At 39.1% G+C, this 8,831-nt stretch overlaps 1 protein-coding gene across 1 annotated transcript in view; it reads right to left on the reverse strand.

The window, feature by feature from the left end:
* The window catches only part of LOC112398091 (dystrophin-like), a gene marked incomplete at its 3' end in the record, with an annotated part of 381,538 nt that overhangs the window by 121,697 nt on the left and 251,010 nt on the right, over positions 1 to 8,831 (reverse strand). The window lies entirely within an intron of this gene.

An 8,831-nucleotide genomic window follows, 5' to 3' on the forward strand; every position in this document is an offset into this window, starting at 1 on the left:
AGTTTCCAAAGATCTTTTTCAATTTTGATACGAATGTATATTTAAAAAACAAATTAAACCATAAAGGCACTGAAAAATTAAAAGCTGTAAAGGAGATACTGCCCTGAGGAAAGTTCCCAGTACAGACTGGGAACATTATGAAAAACTTTATTGAATTTACATTTTAGCTCAGAGTCTGCCCACTAAGGGAGCAAATAGGCAAAGTCACGGAGGTATTTAAGCCTTACACCTACCACTGCTTGGGGTTGGTGAATAGATGTGAGAACATGGTGCTTTATTGATTCTGGGCATAATAAACTGAACTCAAGGATTTAAATGAACTGGAGGAAATTCAATGCAACAGCTCAAATGAATGACTAAGGAGCTCAAAGATCTTAATCTGGGGAAAGCTGAAAGAACAAAATATGTGCAGTTTAGCTCTGTGCTAATGAAAGGAAAGAGATAACACTAAAAATAACTGAATGGTGCAAACTTCAAGGCAGCAGAAGAGTTCTGGCACAAATGGATCTATCCAGAAAAAATGAGATTTAATTACACAAAAGAAAAAATGTTGACTGTGAGGAAAAGTGTCCTGAGATTAAATGACTGCTCTAGAATGGGGAACCATCTGAGAGGCAGTGACGAGGGTGCTGTCTGGATGCCCGAAGCCTCTAAAATGTGACTTGTTGCCGGAAAACCCATTACAGGATAAATACCCCACAGGTCCTAAGGAGACAGATGCATATCAACTTAGGAAGGAGAACTGCAGAGCGGACCCACCATCAGAACGCGGGGTGGTGAGTCAGGATTTGGGGCTCTGTCCCAGCAGCATGAAGTGTAGTTTCGATAAATAAGGAAATACATTTCACCTTAACAATTTAATGTGATTTGATGCCTAAAGAGTTAAGGACATTACAGAGTATAACAGTGAATCAATGAACGATGGTAGCCATCATCAAAACATTGGGTTGAGAGTGTTAGCTAAACTAACGAGAAGTATTTACAAGTACCTTATAAATATGATTTCAACAGATGCATCTCTTAGAAACAAAGCAGTAAACACTGGGTTTCAAGATGCATTCAAGATGTTGAAGAAAGCATGCTGTCTTCCGCCACAAATCCTGTGCTTGCCTCCAATTTTTTCCAATTTTCTTTCATCCTTTCCCTTCTTGTAATATATTTGATGCATAAAATATACACTGAGGCAATGTATAGCTAAGTTATGTGAAGTAAAATTCATATTTTATGGTAAGACAAGAAAAATTTAAACATAAAAAAGTGTTCTCTGCCCTTTGGCCTCCTCTCTCCCCACACTGTGCATTGTGTATCTGCATTATGCATCGATCAGACCTCCCCCGTCGGCAGGAATACCTGCTCAACCATAAAGAGCAGCATTCTCCCAGCATCAACAAGACAAATCCTTAAAAGATAACATTCCTTCTTGATCTTGGAAGGGGTCACATGACCCACCACGATGACACTTAGATCTGGATCATGTAAACTGTCCATAATACTTCATTTGATGTACAGCTCTCTGTCTCAAAAAACTGTGCCTTGAATTCTAACGAGTGGAACAGTTCTCACAGCTTTCTGAGATGCTTTTCCTGGGTTATAATCTTCAAATTTGGATCGACTGATTAAATTTTCATCGACAGTTACAAAACATAATAATATAACAAACACATGCTCATGCCAAGAAGTGAAATATCAACTATAACTCACACCTAAATCTAAAACTGTGCACCTCCAACACCCCTTTCCTGTGTTGTACCCTCCTGCCCAGGGTTAACTACCTTCGTTTTTGTTTGTTTTTTATTGGCTTTTCAGATTTATTACATATGTATGTCAAGGGGAGCAAAATTTGCCACCTCCAAAATATGCTTCTTTGGCATAAAGATTACTTCTGGCCAATTATCTTTGTGAGGCTACAGATATAGGAGAATCTCTGAAACAGAGCAGACAGAAGTCACCCTGTTGTAAGGGACACTTTCATTTATAAGAGAAATCTCCATTTGTAAGTGTGTCTCCCTCTCTGTACCAGGAAGAGAAGAATCTCTAAATCCCTAGAAACTTTTATCAAAGGAGAAGACAGGGACTCAAATCTGCATCACAACCTCATCCTTGTTTACTGTGCTTGTCCTGGTAACTTCCCATAACTGGTTCCCCTTCCCCAACATCTTTTGTCTTTAGTTGAAGATGGTAATTAAAGTGGAGGCTTGGGCCACTTCAGGGAGCTGCTCAGTTTTCCTGGGTCTCTCCCATGTATACAGGAGGTATCCAGGTTATTACTCCTCTGTTTTTCTCCTGTTAATCTGTCTTTTTAGCACAGGGAAGGGGGAGTCTCAGCCAAAAATCTAGAAGGGTAAAGAGACAATTATTTTTGCTCCCCTACATATGCATGCCTGTGAAACGGAGCAGGACCCTGTGGCGCCCTCCCAGGGACAAATCCTTTCTGTGTCCCCTGTTTCTTGTTTGTAGGAAATAGGCTTCATTCAGCCTCCTTGACCCTCCCGGAGTTCCAAAGGGCAGATTCAGAGTTGCTTATCTGGGAAGGGAAGGAATGCAGAAACAAAGAAGGATCAATCAAGAAATTAAAGCAGGGATTAAAGCAGGGTCCTCCTTCCTCCTCAAGGAAATACAAAACAATACCTTTGAATACTTCTACAGGAACTAAGGCCCCCAACCAGGTGGAGGATGGTAACTTCAGGCTGAACACAAGATCCCTGGGGCTCTGCCCTATTACCTCACCACCAACCAATCAGAAGAAAGTCTGTACACAGTGGAAGATAAGGAAGACTCTGATCCCCTCCCCCAAATGATTCTCCCTTTAAAACTTTCATGGTTGAGCCCCTGAATGGGATGAATGGAGGAAATCAGTCACAATACTGTTTTACAGACATACTCTACACAAACCATACCTGAACATGAAGACTCTTTCACTTTTCATTATGGCAGTTAAGAACACTGAGGTAAGTAATACTAGACTGATACCTTGCAGTAAAATAGCTACCCACCACCTCTATGACTATTGGTAATTTGAGTTTCCGGGTTATGATGATTATTCAAACACTCTCAGGAAATTAGTGGAGTTGCTTTTCTGTGACTCCTGAATTCCCTTCATTTTACAGTAGTTCTCAACCTTGGACGCATATTAGAATCAACTGAGGAGCTTTTAAAACGTGGATACTGGGACCACAGACCACTTAAGTCAGAATCTCTGGAAATAGGATCCAGGCATCGTTATTTGTAAAAGCTCCAATGTGTAGCCACATTTGAGAACTACTGATTCTGTGGTTCTCTTTAAGACCTACTCCTATGAATTCCACATGAATTCTGATTTTTCTTAGTAATTTAGACTTTTTTTTTAAAAGGAAACTATACATTACCTTGCTGATAACTTTATACAGAATAAGGATTATAGAATTTATTGGCTTTGGGATCTGGGAAAATCATACTTACAAAAGGAATAATAAATATCAGAATCTCATAAAATAACCTGTGATAGCCCAGATTACTTGCATATTTTACCTTTAATTTCAGAGCCCTATCAGTATTCAAAGAAATGCTTCAGTGAGGAACACTTTATACTCTGTCCCTGATAGATGAAAGTGTTCATTTCCTCTCAGACAAGTCAGTAACAAACAACTATTTTCTAGCAACTGGACTGTATCCACCTATTCACTTCCCATGGCTCACTGGGCATCATTAGGAATGTAACAGGTTTTAGTTACTACCAACCCCAGTTACTGTAGAATTAGTCAATTACACGAGAGTTTAAAATATCATTAAGGTTGTTTTTATTTTACCCTATATTTGGCTATTTCAAAAGTGGGTAGGCATAATTTATTTTTTGTCTTTATCCATCAATCCAGTGTATTATATTTAAAACTAGAAAATTCTTTCATATGTAAAATAAGGCTTCTGAGTAGTCCATAGATCAAATAATAATACCCTTCCTAAAATGTTTTATTTTTCATACTTAGATTAAAAAAATATAGAAAAACAATTTGAAATGATTGGTTAAGAAATTTACCACAATGAAGAGAATAAGATGTAAACTCTGGCAAAATCTGACAATACTGACAACTTGAAAAACACTCCAAAAAAAGCAAATGGCTACCACAGAGCAGAGAAACGGTGGTCACCATGTGCCCAGCATAAACATGAGTTGGGTTAAAGGTGATATTATGTTTTCCACAATATATAAAATGAGCATATAAATTTATAATCACAAATAATTAATATTTCTCTCCCTTTGCTCAAATCCTGTACTCACCAAATAACCTTCCAATTATAATTTAGCTTCCTGTTTAGGTGGCTCAATGTGTGTGTATCTGTGCGTATGTTGTGGTGGGGCAGGGGTGAGGTGGGGAGAGTATCTATTGATACAAAGTACACAAATTTGAACTAGTAGGTCATCGTATTTTTCATTGTCCATTACCACACTGACACTTGGCCATCCATCTATAAATATGGGGGAAATGTGATTAGTATGAAGCAGTCTGTGCTCATCCCTGGAGTACTTATTGGAAAGCCAATACATTCAGCAGAGAAAAAGATGACCCACCTGAGGTTCTGTCCCCAGAAGTTCTGCCCATCTTTTTCACTCCTAAAGATTGTAAGGGATAAATCTTCTATCACTTTTGGAGATTCTGAAACATACAGGCATAGCAATGGTTCCGAGAAGGTCTGAAAAATGTTGTTTCATTTTACTGATCAAGACATTTCACATACAGTTTTGAGACTTCAACATTTTATGGCGTGATGGGTACGTGACCTGTACTGTCCCACGGGCCCCTGATTCAGAAGGGCCCCACTCTTGATTCAGTGCTCTGCTGTTGTCATCCTGAAATTTTTAATAATTTTGTCTTTGAACTTGTGTTTATATGTGAAGTCACATGGGGCAATGGAGCGTGCACATGTAGAGCAGAGGCATGCAATATATGTGTCCACCACTCCTTGCTGCTCCACTCATGTTTGGCATTAGCAGTACTGTATGAGCACAAAATTCTCATGGAACCACAATGCATAAGAGTTTGGTGAGACTCTAAGCTAGTACATGGTAAGTGTATAATAAGCAGGGGTATAGACAGTCATGAAAAATCATGCTTTCCCATGTGAATCAAAGCTTGATCTGAATGAAGAAAAAGGCAGTGGCTTTGTAAGAAATACTAACGACCCCCAAATCCTACCATATCCTTTCTGACTTGTGTTCTTTCCTCGTATTAGACAGCCAACTTCACTGAAAATGATGACATAAAAGGAAAGAGAAAGATAGGGTAACACAACCTTCCTTTTCTCTTTCTTTCTTTTTAGTCCTTCCTTACTCATCAGTGAGCCAAAAGTAGAAGTGAAATAAAAACAGTTGAGTTAGCTTTGTATAGCATTTCTACGATTTTGGTAAAAACAAAATACATATGCATGGATGAGATATGAAATATGAATTGTGTAATTTCAGTGATTCTGCATACAAGTTAAACACTCTTATTTTTGCATTTAAAATGGCATTGAACCATACAAAGATGAACAGTAAAATTTGTGCTAAACATTTAAATTTCTTTTAGCTTAGAATGACATTAAATAACAAATAATAAAAAGCAGCATAAGTCCAGAGAGAAGCTGAGGAAGAAAGGGCAAAGCTTTATATTAAGGGATAAAATCGGATTCCATAGGAACAGTTGACCACATGTAGATTCTATTTTAAATTTATAAATGAGCTGTAATTTGGAGCCAATTGCTGGTTTATCTCTCAACTTCAAAGACCGGAAAGTCTCAGCTAGTCTTATTCATTGCTGACTCCTTACGAGTGGTGTTTTTGCTACTGAGACCAAAAATTACACTGATGAGATATATTCTCTTGAGCAGAAGGGGAGGCTAGACAGAAATGTCAATAGAGAAAAATCCAGCGAAAATATCTGACCTCTCCAATGTCCCATTCACACTGATATTCTCTTCTTCAAATACTTCTTTGCTATTATCTTCTTTATGATTCTTAATCTGATTTTCACCAATTTTGTTATAAATGGACTCATATCTGATAGAAGATAGAGGCACATATTCTTCCCCCAAGGTCGCTTAGCTTGTAACCAGAAGACTCAAGGCGAGAACCCATATCACCAAAGTTTCCCTTTAGCTTGAAAAGAAAGTTGCACTGACATTTTATTGACTCTGAAAGCATTTACATAAGTGTCATTTTGGGGCAACGTGCGTGTATCATTTTGTCTTTTTCACTCTAATTATGGAGATGTAAACCTCCATCTGACTAAAAAGTTTAGTTTTCACACAGAAAAAAATTTTCATTGGTAGCTTTTCAGACTTTGAAATTCTTCTTTGGCAATTCTATTAACCGTTAGACAAGAAACTAGATAAACCCACTCTCTGCTTAATTCAACTCTTCAAAAGTATTTCACTTAGGAATATGTGTTTCCATCTCAGAATGGTTAATTACAACAGGAGGGAGAATCAACATTTTGAATGAAAGGGTATATAAGGAGAAAGTGTGAAGTGGAAGAAAAATAAAATAGTATTTTGAACAAGAGGAAAAACTGGTCCAGCTATGATGTACTTTACCAATTTCAATCATTTATACTTTGGGCTCCTTTTCAGTTCTGGCCATCTCTTGTCTTTCCTAATCTGCTGAATGCTTAAGCTTTACTGTCCAGAGTTTTCCTGGAGTTACACTGCTAAAAATAGAGGTACCTTGTCCAGATAAGCTCCCCGAGAAGGTATGCAGCCAATTCAATGACATAGAAGCGAGACCAAGCTAGTCTCTCCTCCCATTCTCTGTGTTTCTCATTACCGGGCTGAGTGTGGTTTTGGTCTATATAGACATGCTCTTGCTGAGGGTCTTTATGCACAGTCAGAAAGGGTCTTCAGATTCTGTAGCCCTAGAGAGACAGGCAGAATTCCAGCTCAGCCCCTACCCTCAGATCTTGGGAAACAGGTGAGAAATCCTGCAAAGTACTATCAGGAACAGCACCTCACTTCCTCAAAGGCCTATCCATCTTTGACATGCATAACAATAGGAAAAAAGGCTATGAAGTTTGGAACTTATTCTTAAAATGTTGAAGTTACTAATAGAAAGACTAAAAAATGAGGGGCATCTAGGTAAAGCCACACAAGTATTCAGGTCTAAGGTTTTATTGCTGTATCAATATGAGACATCTTTATGGGACTGGGTCCTGCAAACATAGTTGTCATATATATTGGAAAACTCATATGGACAAAATGCTGGAAGTTGAGTCACCCTTGCTAAAAGGGATGACATTCCATAGTGAACTACCTTGTACACATGCTGTCACCTTGGGATCTGTATATGGAGGGAATGGAAGCTAAGACCCAGCATTCATATCTGTTCAGAAAAACTGGATGAGAGCAAGGGCATAACTGAAATGTAACTGCTATGGAAGGACACTGGCAGACATAAAGCAGAAACAGCCTGTCCCAAACACATTGTGAGTAAACACTCATGATCTTCTGGGGCATCCATCAACAAACAAATTTATTCCCTTGATGACTGATCTGGCTGTTCGAGGCCAGAATGTCCTGACTTGTATGGACCTGGACCCCACAGATCAATGTTCTTTGGTCTGAACTTGTCTGCCCTTGGTCGAAAGGAGGGACTGAGAAAGTGAAAAAACAGCCTTGCTGGAAACTAGGTCATGATGTCCCCAACTGAAGATAAACAGCAAGCACTCATGGAAAATAAATAATGGCCAGGGAAGGCCACTCTGACCATGCTTGAACTAGATAGAGACAAGGCACTCCTCACACAGGAAAATGATTAACATGCCATCCCCTCCCTTGACTAACAGGACTCATTGAAGATCCACTGCCAATAACAATTCTAGCCCCTTTTTAATTTTCCTAGCTCTCAAAGAAAAATTAAAATATTCAATATGGTATTGCCTCTATCTCTTGACAACACGCAATTGAGAACTTGCTTCTGCTTCCAAAAGCCCTCCTTAGAATCCCTCAACCCACATTCTGTGATAACCACCCCTATCCCCATTCCCTCTTACTAAAATGCCCCATGGTGGAATAAATTCTTAAAGGCTGTAGCAAGCTAAATAAAGCTGTGAGGTTTCTTTGTTGTGTGTGTGTTTGTGGGAGCGTGCGTGTGGCCTCAAGTATATTTGGTTAGTAGGCAGTGATTTTGGTCCCTTAGCTTGCTGCCAACTATAAGCACCTTTCCTAAGGAAAAGAAAATAAACCTCACCATTTTCAAATGTCTAAATTGTCCTTCCCTTCTCTCTGCTCCTTTTCCTACGTAAATCCTATCTTTGCCTTTGTTAAATGGAATTGATCTATTATTGGTTTCTACTATATATGCAAAAAATAAATGGCTACTAACTAACTTTATATGTCTCTGAATCAGTCTTTTACACTGTAGTACATGTTTACTGAGGATTTGGCTGTAATAGCAAGGAGTCTGCTTTGAGGCTCCAGAGAGTTGATATCTATATTTTTTAATAGATACCTAAAGAGAGGCATCTTTTTTTAAATTAATTTATTTATTTATTTATTTATTTCTGGCTGTGTTGGGTCTTCGTTTCTGTGTGAGGGCTTTCTCTAGTTGCAGCAAGTGGGGGCCACTCTTCATCGCGGTGCGCAGGCCACTCACTATCGTGGCCTATGGAAAAAGTCTGAAACTGCCTAATACACAAGAGACCATTGTTTCGCGGTGTGTGAGGAGACGGGATTCAGAGCACCGCCTAAACGAGCTCCACAGACAGGTGCTAGCCACAGCTATCAGTGTGGACACCAGAGACGGGCATGAGACACTAAGGCTGCTGCTGCAGCCACCAAGAAGCCTGTGTGCAAGCACAGGTCACTCTCCATACCTCCCCTCC

The sequence above is a fragment of the Neophocaena asiaeorientalis genome, unplaced genomic scaffold, assembly GCF_003031525.2.
Source record: "Neophocaena asiaeorientalis asiaeorientalis breed wild unplaced genomic scaffold, Neophocaena_asiaeorientalis_V1.1 scaffold640, whole genome shotgun sequence".
Classification (NCBI taxonomy): domain Eukaryota; kingdom Metazoa; phylum Chordata; class Mammalia; order Artiodactyla; family Phocoenidae; genus Neophocaena; species Neophocaena asiaeorientalis.